General features: G+C 32.1%; 1 protein-coding gene across 2 annotated transcripts in view; it reads left to right on the forward strand.

Annotated features, from left to right (window-relative positions):
- The window catches only part of LOC105327203 (uncharacterized), a 210932-nt gene that overhangs the window by 168930 nt on the left and 24761 nt on the right, over positions 1–17241 (forward strand). The gene's annotated exons all lie outside the window — the stretch shown is intronic.

Genomic DNA, 17241 nt, shown 5'->3' on the forward strand with positions numbered 1-17241 from the left:
CTATTATGCAACATCAACAGATCGAGGTCAGGTCTTGGAGCATCTTCTTATGATTGAGGTCAGTTCATCGAGGTCAACTGCATTACTGAATGAATCTTTCGAACGACATTCTTACGCGTGAGACAACATGTGCATTCTTGAAATAACAGGTCGAACTGTATTTTATGTATGTTTGCATCTCTTAAGGTAAATGAATGAAAATAAAACTGAGCAAAATGTTATAAAAATACTAAACCAAACAAGTTTTTATAAGAACTACTTATGCAAGCGGAATGTGTGCGCACGTGGAAGCATTTGCCGGATGCCTCATTTGGACACAACAGTGATCGGCCGTAGCCGATCACAAAAATCAATACATACAAGAAACAAAGATATAGCTAAATTACCATTATATAGATAAATTCTGGTATTCTATTATTAATATGAAAATTATCCCCTCCCTCACCACAAAAGCTTGGAAAATACACACAAAATCAAATATATGTATCATTTGAAATTAGAAAATTGATTGTTAAAACCAACCACTTTTCACATATGCTTAAATGTACATGTATTTATTTTTAAAATACATGTATTACAACTGTTTGTTGCATGTACATTTATGTAGAATGCATTCATATATGTAGGGGATACAATCAACAGTCAGAGGTAGTTTCTAAAATTTTTTAGTAGAGAATTTTGTTACTTTTTTATAAGTTTCCTGCTATCTATTAAGAAAGTTGAAACACGTTACCAAACTAACTGTTATACTGTTTGAGGGGATTATTTTTCCAAGCATACTCACATCAATGAATAAAAATGCATGTAGGAAATGTATTTATTCATTGTTTTAAATTGGCTTGTGCTGGTCTTTATGCCAGTAATTGTCATTGGGATATAGGAATAGGACTGTAAATATCTGATTTGCAGATCTTTTAACTTTTTATTTCTTCAAAAATTTGAGTATAAATAATTTGCCATTACACGCACTGATCTATAATAGGGGTGTCGGGAGTCAGGGTCACTTCCCCTGTTGTATTTAGAATTACAAATTTACGAAAGCCGAGAAGGATCATTCGAGATTCGAGATTCGAAATACGAGATTCGAAATACGAGATTCGAGATTCGAAATTCGAGATTCAATATCTAAATTAACCAATCAAATCAAGGATCTGAAAATATGTATCCTAGCGACATCAAACTGTTCTAAATAAAAATCATTCGTACATGCTCTTTCCTACAAATAAATGCTATTATCACTTCTCCCTACCTAACTAAATAATTATTTGTATTTACTTTTACACAGAATATCTAAGTAGACTAGTAATAATGCAGTGTGCTTCGCGGATCTAAGTGATTTTGTTTGCCCTGGTGCATTTCCACCTGATGCGTTTGAACCCTAAGGTATTTCACCACCAGTAATAGTTTAAAACCCGGGTTTATTCACCCCTTTTGTGTAAAAATGCGGTTATGGTAGAGAACTTCATAAGCGTAGCTAATTTTTTCTGTAGGGGGTCCTAGGCCAATTTAAAAAAAAATTACTATGTAAATTTAATAAGCTCCAATTTTTCCGATGAGGGGGTCCAGATCCCCTGACCCCCTCCTTTCTAGATCCCCGCATGAAGATTAGTACATGTATCTAAATAATCTAAATATAATTCTACTACAGTTATTGCAAAGATCAAAGAGATGCCGCGGACATTATTCTCCAATATACCACGAACGTCATCAGTAAATTATCAAATCAAAAATACCTTTTTGTCTCGCACTGATCATGAAAGTACAACTTCAAACCGTAAACAGTTTTAAAACCATGCTAATTTCACGTGTTAGTTCCAGTCAAAACGATGTGTATTGCCTCAAATGTTTATTTTTAAGAGATTAATGCGGCTGTTTCTAGGACCTCCCCAGCACATTTTCACTGCGTGTTTTTACATAAAATATAACGTGTAGCAGTAATAATCGTATTAAATTGCCCTTAAAATATTAGGAATATAACTCAAAGATAGTTTATAAATAAGTGAAGAGTATTAAAAATCCAACAACAAAAACTTCTGTCGTCTGCATGTGATTCCTTTGATCGATACACATGTAAACCTTTGGGGTTACACGGAACAGCCGTCAAAATGACCTAGATCGTCTCTCTATAGGAGAAACAATCTATAGAAATGCTGAGCTGTTAGTAGAATAGAAATAAAGTTCTTGTTTTCGTGAATGTTGCAGGATAAGTTCCTCGGTCTCGAAATGTTGTTTGAAATATAAAAGCCTCGGCTTACACTCGGCTTTTATATTTCAAAACAACATTTCTTGACCTCGGAGGTTATTCTGCAACATTCACGAAAACTCGTACTTTATTTCTTAAATAATCTGTCCTGTTTCACTAATAAATATAAGCATTACTTATCGTTTTTATGTATGCATACAGTGATACACTAGTACTATGATTATAAACAAATCATTGAGATATTATCACATCATACGGAATTATTAATAAATACAATTTTTTTTTCCTTTTCCTCAGTAAACAACTTATTATGAGTCTTACTTTTGGAATTGTTTTCAATATAGAAGGATACCTACTCTCTACAATTAAAGGTAGGGATGATAGGGTGCCAATTTGTTCACATTGCCGATTTCTTGTGCAGAGAACAGTAAAACCCTTTATTTGATTGTGCATGAATATTTCAAAATTAATTGTTGTACATATATTTTGTTATAATTCATTCATTGATATATCAACAAGAAAGAATAAATGCAAATGTTTCACAGCCAAGTTAAGTTTCTCTGTAGTTTCCTACCCCCCTATCCCCCACCGCACCAAAATTGACAATAATTACATATAAGTCATACAAATGTTTACTTTTTTTGTAAGTAAATCTCTAAAGATGTAAATAAGCACTGCAAACAAAGATGTGTGTATTTAATATACTACTACATTACACTTAGCCAGATAAAATGTAATCAGGATGAAGCTACAATGGGTGAGTGGTGCAAATTTACCAATTTGTCGCCATACACACAGAACACAAAATAAAGAAACTGTGAGTGGTGTGTGGAATGCATAAAAGATGGCGGCAAATTATCTCAAATAATCAGTGCAAAAACCCACAAATAGGCTGTTATTTGTCACATATCCTGCAAAAACATTGATAAAAAATGTTATCGTCCCATAACATAGCCGATTAAGTTAATGTGTACATATGGTCAACGTACATGTAATTCTAATATACAAGAAGGCGGACGTATCAGGCGGGGATCCAGAAAATTAAATTTCAAAAATGATCGGTTGAATTACATTAAATGCTTTGAAAATTGTTTTAAACTATCGCACGGGTCAAAATGCGTGATAGAAGCTATGTACAGTGTAATTGGAAACTTTCATTTTATATCAATATGTAGTAGTACCTATTATAACAAATGAGAGTATAGCACAACTGCCACAAGCAATACATGTCCTTTACCGGCACCACCTCCCTCCCCATAAAAAATGAAACAATTGTCGTTTTATTTGCTAAAATGTGTGTGGTTCAAGATTTTTCTAAAGGACATACCCGATTAGAATTGAAAAAAAGAGTCGTACGTTTAAAACTAATTTTGTCAAAACTTTTAGATTCATTTGGTTATATTTTGGTCCATTTGGGTAAATATATGCACCAGCGCAGCTCTAATTTATATATAATCAGGCCATAAATTCAAAATATTTTCAAAAATTAATAGCTTTAAATCCAGTGGATGAAAGAAAAGAAAAGCAAGTCGAACTCGATGAGTGCTAATACCTGTGTTGAATGAATGGTACAGTAGGATATGCGCAAAAAAGTCCCGTCTACTCTTTCCTACCCTATAATTATTGGAATATTAAATCCGATTATAAGAATCAAATTAAAAATCAAGTACGGATATGTACCTGTTTATCAAAAGTAAAACTACTCATAATTTATCTACAGTGCATCGTTATGGAGCTACACAGAAAGTTTTATATTAATTTGCCGAGCCAAATAATAAAAAAAACCCTGGAAAACGAAGAGAAAACAAAGTGGGGACAGAATAACTGACAAATTAATTAGGACTTTATAGCCGCCCCCCCCCCCCCCTCTTGAAATGTACATACTGAAAACAGATTATTGGCGTATAACATCCGCACACAATTTAAAGAAAATTTCATGTTTTTTTTATCATTTTCGCTAGCTAATGTAAGACATCACAAATACCCCAAGCCCCCTCACGGAAAAGGAAATGCTAGGTGATGAGAGAGAGAGAGAGAGAGAGAGAGAGAGAGAGAGAGAGAGAGAGAGAGAGAGAGAGAGAGAGAGAGAGAGAGAGAGAGAGTCGATGTAAATCACAGGTGCGCTAACACCGTTAAAATTAAAGCTTGCTAGTTGGTCTGCCCTACCCTAGCTACCTCCTCTCTTTTCTCCTTTTAGAGGCTTAATTATTGTCTATATATGCTTGTAACAAATCAAATCAATTTCAAATTCTAAATCAAACTGAATTTGACACTACAAAACTCTCTGTCTGTCTGTCTGTCTGTCTGTCTGTCTGTCTCTCTCTCTCTCTCTCTCTCTCTCTCTCTCTCTCTCTCTCTCTCTCTCTCATATCGACAATGGCATTGCCATACCCTACAATACACTATTCTTATCTGGATTTTTGTCTTTGAGGTTGTAAATCATTATATCTTCTATGGTTTAAAACTTTATCATAACCTATATTTTGACATGTCGATTATTTTTTTGAGTTTCGTTTCATAGCTAAAACATTTAGATTAAACAGATCTTTCTTCGCGAGCCGATTTTTACACAGTTGGGGCGAATACACTTCGGGTTAAAATTGTTTGGGGGGAAACACATACAGGGCAAACAAAACCACTTAGATTCGCAAAGCCAACAGTGTTATTTCTAGTGTTAATTTAGATATTGAATCTCGAATTTCGAATCTCGAATCTCGTATTTCGAATCTCGTATTTCGAATCTCGAATCTCGAATGATCCTTCTCGGCTTTCGTACAAATTTCATAAAGAGAACTAAAAAATGGCAATGATTCCAGCCTACCCAGGAAAACACTTAAAATGATGTTTATTAAAATGTATTGTGGGGTTCATTGTATTATGATAGGAGGTACCTTAATTTACTTTTATTATCTATTGAAGTTCACATACCTTAAGATTGATAATTATTCTAAACTTTTGAAATCAGCATCAAATTTTTGGGATAAGTAATGAATTTATAGCTTACTTGATGAGAGTAATATTTTTTTCTGCTGAGAAATTATATTTCATGCATTTCTCCTATGCTGAGTTCTATATAAATGAGCCATTCTGATTCAGCCAAAACTGTTAATTGGTATGAAACAATGAAAGGAATGAAATATTATGCATTAGGAATGTAAACATAACTTTAAATACAAAATTGCCATTTGGATGAACATGTTTAAAAATTCTCTGCATTGGTAAATTGCAGGAATTGTATTTCTGTAAATAATGCATGTAAATTAATAGTTATAACATCATATCGGATACTTGCATAATATAGATTGTGAAGTTTTAAAGAAGGTAATTTGAAAATTCCTGATCCTTGATTACAGTTAAACAGGAAATATGGAATGAAGTTAGCAGCCATACAAATACTTTGATCTAAGGGGAATATAGTGTTTCAAATACAGTTCTACTACATGGACCTATTTGGTATTAAAAGTGTATATCTGGTTACTGAAAAATAACCTTGTATGTTGAGTAACAGTTTCCAGATAAAGGACTATGTGCGGTTTTATGCATTTTTTGCCCCCAAAATAAAGTTTTATAAAGCGCTTTAAAAATAAGGGTGAAGATAGTTAAAATCATATCAAAAATAAGGGTGCAAAAGGTTATCACCACAGTGACGTCATAGTGTAGAAATGACGTCATGAAGATTGCCGAATTTGATAAATTGATGTTTTGAGGCAAAATATGGGTGTTTTCCGATGATTTTTCGACTGGGAAACATTGAGCGCAGGCTTGCTCAAGTACCATTTTTTAGTATAATGTGTATTATTATCTGAAGAAAAACATATGTTAAGATCTTACTTGAGCAGACCTGCGCTCTATACTTCCGGGTGCAAAATATAAAGCAAAAATGAGAATATTTTCATCCGTTTGCAAATTTGCGGGAATGAGGTCATAAAATTGACGTAATAGAAAAATAGCCAATGAGCAATGGTGGTTAAAATCAAGATTAAAGTGATAGGCGTCCACTGTACAATGATTTATGAAGATTTGATTTTCATACGACACTATTCAAAAATTGGTTAAAATTGGGGGCAGATATTAGCCCGTACCGCACATAGTCCTTTTTAAGAATTCTTTAAACTTTTCTTCAAACTGCATGGTTTAATATAAGCAGATGGGTTCATCCATGAATTAAAAATTCAAGTTGTTCGAGTTGTGAATTGGCATTTCAAGCAATGGAGAAATGGAAACTACTACAATTGGGATTCTGACCAGCATATTTATAATTAGAAGTAATTTTATTTTTATTTTGCAGCTAAGAAAAATGCAAGCATTCGTAAACATAGTATATACTTAATCAACACATGGATCATTAATTGAAAGTGCATTTGCATGATTATATATATATATATATATATATATATATATATATATATATATATATATATATATATATATATATATATATATATATATATATATATATAAACATTGAACTCAATTGTCTGATCAGGTTTGTACCAGTTAAATAAAAAATGTATTTTACAATAGTGTGCTCATTTTTTTTAAAATTATGTAGATATTATTGCAATATTACAATTATCATTTTAATCATTCCGATATGAACTTTTTTTTGCGCTATAAGAATTCCTTTTCATACCAATCACAATTTATTTCAATATGTAACCTTCCACATGTGCTTAGGGGCATGACCCCCTCCCCCCCCCCCCTACGCACACGCCTCTCCCCTGATGTAAACCCTTAGGGAAGTTGACGCCTTTTTAATTGAAACTCCAATAAAGTCATATAAACAACTTGTCCCGTATCAAATATCTATAAATAAACTGAAAACAAACAATTTTTTTCAAACAACCCCAAACAGAATTTTTATAGGCGAGGGGGAGGTATGCTTAACATTAATCGATAATTTTCATTTATCTTAAAAAATTTAAAATAAAACATGTTGTGTACACGACTGTAAGGAATTTCCAGAAAAAAAAAAGTCAACTACCCTGTGGGTTTTAATCGAGGGAGAGGGGGTTGGCTGGGTCCTGTTCTCAAGAACCTGTGGTAACCTACGTGTTTTTATTAACATGTGTGTTGGTCTTAAATACTTTGTATTTTATTAAGCTTTTAAAGTAATAATTCTATGAATTTTATATTTTGATTTGTAGGAATGGCTCTCTGATAGAAGATGGGTAAGACAGTGATAACATGCATGGGGTGTGGTAAAAAAAAAAATTTCATGTTATTGAATTTGAGTGAATAAAGTGCTGTCTGTTTCGTCTGTCGCCTGTTAGCATTTAAACTTTTTATTTTTTTTCTTATAAAACTTAAAACCCTCAACCCTCTTCATTTTACGTTTGGGGTATAAACTTTTTTTTTTAAATTGCAGTCTTTTGAAATTTTTTCCAAGATATTTAGCAGACAATCTTAGTACATGGATATAAGTAACAAAAATTGGTTTATGTAGTGTAAGGGAGCGAATCTATTTGCCTATACAGTTAATATGCGTTACTTCTTAAAAATAATCCTACAACTGTGCATCCAGCATATACACTGAGTGTTTGGTTAAATGCATAGGGAAGGTGTCATCAACCTTATATCCACCCCAGCCCCACAAAATATTTTTGCAGAAATTGAGCTTATTTACAAAATATTATTTTGATATTACTTGTAACATAGTTCACATTTTGAGTGTTGCTTTTTAACATATGTTTTTATCAACCAGTACATTTTGTTTATTAATCAATTAATAGATTGGTATATTTTTGTAGGGTGATCATTAATGTCTTTTTTCTTTTAGTCTGTGCAGAAGTTGGGGCTAGCTATTATGGCATTAGATATAAGAATTTATAGTGTAGTTATATTTTGAATAAGAAAGGGGGTTCTTTAAATTCAGTACATAAGTGAAAAAGGTAATAACTGGACTGGGAATCAAACAATTGGTTCCTGTATTTTTACTTAGTAGCTTTATCACTGATCTTTTTAAGCCAACATTCCAATCAATTAAGCCTTGAATATTACATTAGACTACACTCTTGATAAAGGAGTCAGTAAAAAAATCAGAGAAATTGTTTATTTTTTAAAGGTATGCCGTTCGAGTTAGTTCGTATTAAAAGATGATCATATATACCTAAAAAATTGTTCTTATTTTCAGATGGATCTGATTATTTTTAATGAATATTTATTGAGTAACTATTTATAATTAGAATGCTTGTTTTTGCGATGATTGTTTTCTTTACTTTTCAGATCCGAAGGCAATGGTTCTGGGACTGGGGTTGGAGTGGTTGTAGCAGTGGTGATCATTCTGATTATTGTGGTAGTGGTTATGGTGGTTTTCTATGTCAGAAACCAATTTGGATTCAAAGATAAAGTCCAGCAGAGGATTACAAGTATTTACATGTTTAATTGAAATGCTATTAGTACAATTGATGTTTCGGGAGGAGTTTTTAATCTGATAACTTTTAGCTTTTAAACACCATCTTCATTCTTTCGATTAACATTAGCTTGAACAAAGAAAATTTTAAAAACTAATAAGTTGACCAATTGGCACAAATTGGTTAATGTATGGTTACACTTTTCCTTAAATTCTTTGACGTTTAGCTAAAATGCCCGAACATAATTTATGGCGATAATGTCCAAGAGCTCTGAAAGCTATATGTGCCATAATAAATGAATATGATGAAAGGAATAGTGTGTGTGTTTCTCATCAAGCTATGTAAGTTGTTAACATTCCACAGATTTACAATTTAAGTTCATCACATTTTAAACTAGTATTTATTCAGAAAATATACTAAACCATTGTGTTCATTTATGACCTTATATTTCTGCTCTCTGTGATACCAGACTCAAACATTTTGTTATGCAATGACATTATGTTATGTATGTTATAATCTAGAAAACATCCTCCATATACTGGTAATTGCCAAATTTAGGATACACGACATCCTAGGGTTATCAAACATTTTTTTAGGAATTCAGAATATTAATCAACGCCTATAGCGTTAGCAATAATCTGACACACTGAAAGAGCCTGCTTTATCAATCCTGATATGCAGATTAATCAGCATTATTTGATTGATATCTATATATCATAGCAATTTATAGTTATATACTGGCACATCAGGTACCCAAGTGTTGCATACTAAATTACATGTACATTGACAAATCCAACTTCTTGGGTACAGAATTTCATTTCACTTTCAATTTTTCAAGTTAGTATGTACATGTATGAATGACGATGAATCAATACAGAATAAAATGATGTCAATCTGAATATCTAGAGCCCTTCAAATTATGCAGAACTATTAAAATTCACCGATTTCTAAGACTTGTGATTCTATTCAAAATGCGATAGAAACGAGATAAATTTAGAACACTTCAATGATTCAGTATTTTGTAACAAAAATGTTGGATTTTGGAAAATATTTTGCATTTGAATTGAATCTTGGTTCAGGTTTTATAGAATGGTGGTTCTATATGATATAAAGATGCCTTGTAAATAATTTTCTTAATTTTAAATCTTACAGAGTATTTCCAACATGGTGATGAAAATTCAGGTAAGAATATTGTTTTACATCATCTCAAGAATAATTCACAATACAGTTACAACTTTAAAATTATTTTACACCAGGTTTTAAAAGAAAAAATCCGGTTGTTGAAATGGTGAAAATGGTGGGCGGGTGGTCGAGCAGACGAGTGGGCGAGCAGGCGGCTGCTAAAAGGGTTCCCTTATGGATAACTCCTCCTACAGTTTACAAGATAGTACGTTGTTCTTTGCAGATCAATTGTACATACATGTTTATCAGAAATGTGCATATTTCTTGGATTTTGAGTTTAGATAATTTATGGGGATAATACAAGTTGTTGAACTTGAAGTCATTTTCATGCAGAATATTGCATATAGGGTGTTCCATTTCTCTGGATAGGTAGTGGGTTTTTTCTCAATTAAGGGTTGTGTGGATTATGGATACAGTTCACATAAAAGAAAACCCGGTTTGCTGTCACATTGATAGCTTTTTACTTGTTTTGAATCTAGAGAGTTTATTGGATCAAACAACCCGGGATTTTAAAAATGATTTCAACAGCCCTGTAATTATATTGCACATGAATATACCTTGCAAAAGCCACAATGCAGTCCTTCAGGTTACCGATAAGGTCCATGGGCCTCATGTTATACATGCTTTATTTTTCTTTACTTAAAAAGAAAACTAAAAGAACGAAATTGTTTTCCCTTATCATGAAAGGAGCACCCGATGCAGATCGCTGACTGGTTCGAATGGCAGGAGTAGCACATGGACTCAGACCGAAACTGCATGCTGGATTCAATCACAATGTTCAAAACTCTCTTATGGATCGTAAATTATTGAATAGTTAATATCTAATTTAGTATATTTCAAATTTTAAATACCTGTTAATGCACTCTATTGATAAAATTATGCCTAAAACGCTCTCACATAACAATCAGAGAATATCTTGATCGACGACACTCATATTAATCCATAAACTTCCTATGTTTGATAGAAAACAATGGAAAAGGGGTGATGTGTACACTTAAGAGTTTTTCATTTGTCTTGGCAACATGAATAGTATGAAAACTGTGTTGGTTAATCATTTTACAAAGGAAATGCTCGCGACATAAACTTGATATACATGTATACAAGAATTCGAAAGGAAATGTGTATAGTACATGTATTAGTTTGCATTTGATTTTTTACAAAGTCATTCGAGATGTATGCATTTAATAACATGTACAGTTTTCCATGTCGTTTTGTGATGCAAATTAGTTACCTCCTTCAATTTCTTGTAAAGAATTACACTTGAAACTATCAAGCAGTAATAGAACAGCACTTATTATTTCAAAATTGAAACATGTCCTCGCAACCTCAAATTGCCATAAACCACTAGGCGAATATTCTAACATCATGATGATCATCACAGTCCCTGAAACGTACTACTTTCCCATTTTCCTCGTTCAGTCGTACACTAAGTGCTCACCGTGCGTTAAGAAAGCATTCACCTTGTGCTCACCATTCGTTCAGCGTTTACTTCTTGTTCAGTCAGAAAATATTGTATTTAGGTTGATAACAATATATATATATATATATATATATATATATATATATATATATATATATATATATATATATACACTCAAAAAAGCACTAAAAATAACCAACGACACAAACAATAAAGTAAAATATTGTCAAATTTTCGGGACAACCCGTCCCTTCTTCAGGACATCAAAATGAAAACTACGTATGAAAGAAGAAAAACATCTCGAAACTTGCAATAAACTAAAAACTAAATAATATATAAAAACTAAATAATATATAAACACCGGATAGAAACGTAAACGTGGCAACTACATCTTTGTATTAAATATTTCAAGCCCGAGAAAGAAAAATCCCGTCTGACGCAGCGGACGGTCTGTGTAGAAGTGCTGAAAGATAACGCGAACGAATTAATTTGCTAATTGGGGGTTGCTGTTAATTAAGTTGTACTAGTAAGATAATTCGTAATGAAGGTTTGTAGGGAAGACAGCCTGTCTTTATAGTATAAAATGAAAAAAATCAATACTTGATTTGATTTGAACATATTTATAACATACATATACAAATTGTTAGGGCACAAGTCCTAACAACTTTCGAGGTTTTTACCATAAAAATAGAAAAATTGTACAAAACTTGTGTTATAACATTGTTTAAAGGACTATGTGCGGTATAATGCATTTTCGCCCCCCAAATTAAAGTTATATATATATAAATATATAGAGCTTTTAAAATAAGGTGAAAGATAGTTGAAATCATTTTGAAAAAAATGTGTGTAAAAGGTATTCACAAGAGTTACGTCTTAATGTAGAAATGACATCATTGTGATAAAGTTTGTCTTATTTTGATAAATTGATGTTTTGTAGCAAAATATGGGTGTTTTCCGATGATTTTTTGACTGGGAAACATATGATGTGTATAATTATATGAACACACATATTAAAATCGTACTTGAGCAGGCATGCACTCTATACTTTCGAATGCAAGATATAATGAAAAATGACAATATTTTCATTTGTTTGCAAATTTGCAGAAATTAGCTCATTTTGGTGACATCATAGATCAACAGCGAATGAGCAATAATGACTATAATCAAGGTTAAATTGGTAGGCATCTTCTGTATATTGATTTATGAAGATCTGATTTTGGTATCATATCATTTAAATATTGGGGTAGATATTTGATAATACATGTACCAAATATACGAGGGTTGTCCCAAAATAGTGTAGACAGGACACATATTTTATAATCTGTTCACTGCAATTTCATTAGACTTCTATGTTTTCTTCAATGACCCTTTGGTAAACAATACTGAAAAATTCAAATCTGTATTTTATTTATTTCTCGAGAAAATGAATAATTAGTATTAACAAATTTTGTCTGGCGGCGCAATGTGCGACGTCGAAAATTTCCAGTTTTACGTTGTTGCTAAACCCTCCACATCGTTTACGATAACATTTACGTTTTATTTCCGAAAAAGTCTTACAAAAAATATTATCTTTGAACAAGTTCCCTGAGGGCACATTCAACATATATTTCTAGTTTTGTTAGGGTTTTTTATATTTTCTAAGTACATACAATTTCTCGGCTCCAAACTTGCCCTGTATTACTTTTTGTCTTACGTCCGTCTTGCTGAAATGTGTCGTTCAGCATTTTATTGATATCGTTCGGGGTTTCTTTTTTCCACTTATTGTCATCATACTTGTTCAAATATTTTCAATGTTGTTTAACTACTTCACAAAACGCATTTCTAATCGAGTTTGTTAATTTCATTTACTTCCAAAGCCGCTTAGGATTTATTTAATGGTCTTTACAAAATTGTATCAGTTACATGTACTGCTGCGCCGCCTTAAACGCTGACATCGTCATTTTAATACGAGTTAACTTTTCAACTTGTCACAAAACGCGGTATAAAATATTTAAAAGTTCTGTTATAGCCAAAACATTTTCTGAATCAATCATAGAATTAATATCAAATATCAATGTATGTTTTATTTGAACTGTTTTATTCGAAAAGTACTTTTCCTCGCAATTTTCATTTCATAATATTGATTTTAACTTTTTGTTTTTGACATTGCGCCGCATGTCGAATTAAGAAATGAAGATAATAATTTTTCTATTGATCGACGTATCAAAGAAAAAATTGACCGGAAAACTTCATCAATGCGCGTTGAGCTGAATTTAATGGATTAAACACAAATAGTGAGTTAAAATCTGAACCGGCTGAATTGAAAACGAAAGGAAAATACATGCGATAGCTTGTGATATTATTCCCTGTGCAGAAAAACTCGTATTAAAACTAGTTTTCATGTGAGATCGCTGGAAAATGCAACTGGACATAACCATCCAAGGAAATGCGATCGTGGACGAAAATAGCCGATATGTCGACAAAGAATAGTATGTATTAGCGACTTTTGTAAACGTTGTGGTAACTAGATAGCCAGTGATGTACTTAAATGGCATATCTGCCGCTTGGAATGCGCCGAAGGAGTTGATGCATTACTCATAGCTTTTCTTTACGACTCTATTTCTGATGACCGATCATGTACGTGTGTAAATTTGAAACTTATGATTATCGTTACCAAATTTGAACAGCAGTGCAGTGTTACCGTGAAAGTTTATAGGCCTATATGTTCGTTATAATATTCCTGGAAAAGGAACAGCCAGCCTCGCTGTAAATGTTGATTGATCTCAATTAAGCAGACGAAATCGTGAGAAGACGCTTAATTTTCTATTTCGTGAATCAAATAATGTGTTTCGTTCATTTTTGAAGGTTAAACTTTCAAGTTTTTATATTCACAAGATTGCATTTTCTTTGCTGACAATAAAACAGACACAACTTTACATTTTGTTGACAGTGTTTATCTTGGAAATACCCGTTCTATAAATAGTGTTAGATCAAAACAGTTGAGAAAAGTAGATCCGGCAAAAAATTTTATTGATGCAGGTATCAAAGAAATTTTTCGACCAATCAGAAGCGCCGATATCTCATCAAATGAATAAATCTTAAATGATATTCTGATCTAACATGCTTTCATTTCACTAATTTATTCTCAAACAATATTTGACTTTCAAACATTATTTGAATGCAAATTTCTTAAAACCTTTGTGGCACAAATTTCATCTTCCTTTGTCTTCGATTAACTGAATAACGCCACTTGTCTACGCCATTTTGGAACAACCCTCGTATAGTCCTTTACAATTACAAAATAGCAAAATATTTTATATCTAAGAGTATAAGAAACATGCAATTTAACTACATTAAACCAATCTACCAGTTTCGTTGATATACAATGAGAATAATTGCTTGTTAATATCAGTGGATAATGACTTATCGTCCGTTAATAAAAGATGAGTATTAATTATGTGAAAATGGTTTAGTTGTAGCAGTTTTAGATTAAATATCGTCCGTTAATAAAAGATGAGTATTAATTTTGTGAAAATGGTCTAGTTGTAGCAGATTTAGATACAATTTGTTTTTAGCAATAGTATATTTTGTGAATCTGACGAAACAGTATGATAAGCTTATTAGGATGATCCACACAGAAAATATTGTTTTTTATAATTTATATTTAGTGTAAATCATAGCTGAGTATGAAATGGTGTTTTAGCTTGGCATGTATTATGTTTAGCTTGGGCTTTCCATGTGTAAATTTGTAAAATGAATTCTTAAATCTGAAATTTTTATAGAGGTTTCATTTCTTACTCCTATACTTAAAATATTCCACAGCTGAATAATGTATGGTACAAATGATTTCTGAAATAATTCCTTTCTCACCTAGAAAAACTAGAATTTTAATGATTCAATACTTTTTTCTCAATTTAATAAGATTGAAGAAGAAAGAAATAAAAATTCGACTGCCAAGCAAAGTTATCTATTTCTAAATAGGCTACGGCAGTTTTAATGGTTTGTTAAAATATATCGTCAAGAAACTAAATAAAATAGCAATAAAATTGCTGATTTATCTAAATCACACGCTTTAAATTTAACAATTTTAAAAAGATTTTTTTTTTTTAAAATATCTGTTATTTTAGATGGTTAATAATATGATATATAGTTATGCGTAGCTGTCAATAATTTTTAGTCAAGGGAGATAACTCGCGTTTCAGTTGATACTTTTTTCACCTGTAATCGATGGTCAGGACCGCGACGGTGTTGATTTGCAGGACGACCCTTTCGTGGGAGAACGCAGTTTTACCTGCGACTTCTGTCTTTTTTAAATTGTGTTGCAATTTGGACCGCAGGAGTGCGTGGAAAATAGGGGATCCGTGTTGCCTGTACTGTAGTTGATGTCTCAGCTAACTGCATATTAAGCTCTGTTATCTTTGATTATTTATCTTCAAGTCTCAAAACATAACTTCAGGGCATTTTTTTCATAACACCGAAAGAATTAGATTTATTGAGGTGCAATATTTGATATAATGGTATTTGATACTCTTTCAGTTTTCACAGAGGCAACTCATCAAAAGCACCCCCAAAAAACACGTACAGTTCTCTGTCGAACACTTTTGTAAAGAAATAATTGAAATAGTTATTCATTCTAAGGTTAGAACCCTTAGACTATCATATATGATATTCTATTAAATGTATTTATGAAATATACATAGTATATATAGACATAATTATAGGTTTATGTATTTGTTAATAGCTTTAATTCAAAACCATCAAGTGTTTGTGTTTTCATATCAATTACCGACACAACACAGCTTTGTTAAGGACCCCCATACCGTATGAAATAATTGCACTAAAACAGACTTTATTTCAGACAATTTATACAAACCTATTCCAATATGGCAATGATAAAGTTTATACATCATGTTATTTTTTATCTCTCCTACATTTTTCACCGGAAAACAGCCCGCGCATCAGCTGTGTAGCACGTGCTACGTTAAAAATAGAACAACTTCATTTAACGCAAAAGTTCAACGATATACGATTTAAAGACAAAATTGTTAGTTACTTAGAAGGAATAAATTCCTTTATCTAAAAAGTGCTTGGGGCAACTATAGCTGTACCAGCAACATGCTTAATTTTTGCATTGTTCGTTCAAGTTTAATAACTTCGTCGATAACTGAGCTAATTCACGTGTCAAAAACTGTCTCCTCTCATTATCCACAACCTGCTCCCAGCACTTTTCACAGTCACTGGTATGAAATAAAATTAATAAATAAAAGTATAGTTGTCATAATAGTCAAGCATAGTCGGAACAATTGACAGGGTATTGTTAAACTTATGTAATTTTTTAAAGGTATATATGATTCTTTGCTAATGAGCCGATTTTCAATCGCACTGATGATCACGATCAAGGACAGATAATCTTACGTTGTAAGCGCAAAAAAAAGATTGACGTCGTTCATTGTTGGTTATTTCTTATCTTCACAATTCAAACTTCACTATTGTTTTAAAAACTCAAAATGGTTATCTAAAGCGATTTATCGATAAATTTCAAAAGCGATCGCCTTACTAAATCGAAACTAAGAACCAGATGAAAACATTAATATTGGACGGAGCTAACGTTATAACCGGTCAAGGGGTATTCATGAGCTAAAATCTATTGGAGGCCTTTACCTGACTGCAAAATTCACTGATATGACAGCTGTTAATTTGGTAAAATTGTTTCAATCTCTACATTTGCCAAATTATATGAACAGAATACTAATAATGTTAACTTGTTTTCAACAAAATGATTAAGCTTACAGTACTTGGTTTTGTCTTTTTGTAACACATACCAGTATTTACGAAGCGAAGTAGGCTGTTTAAATTATATATTGAAGCTTACTTTAATGTAAAATAAAATGTTCATGTTTTCATATCTTACAGCTATTGCTGAAAATGGTGAAGCACAGAGTACACAAGTTCCACTGCTTAAAGAAGGTAAGTAGTGATATGTCATTGAATTGGTCATTAATTGCTAGACTATTTCCTTTAAGAGAATCAACCATGTAGTTACATTTTATATAATGAAACAAATAAGTTTTGCAGACAGCATGCAATGCTGTCCATTTTGGCCA

This window comes from Magallana gigas, chromosome 3, assembly GCF_963853765.1.
Source record: "Magallana gigas chromosome 3, xbMagGiga1.1, whole genome shotgun sequence".
NCBI classification, from domain to species: Eukaryota; Metazoa; Mollusca; class Bivalvia; order Ostreida; family Ostreidae; genus Magallana; species Magallana gigas.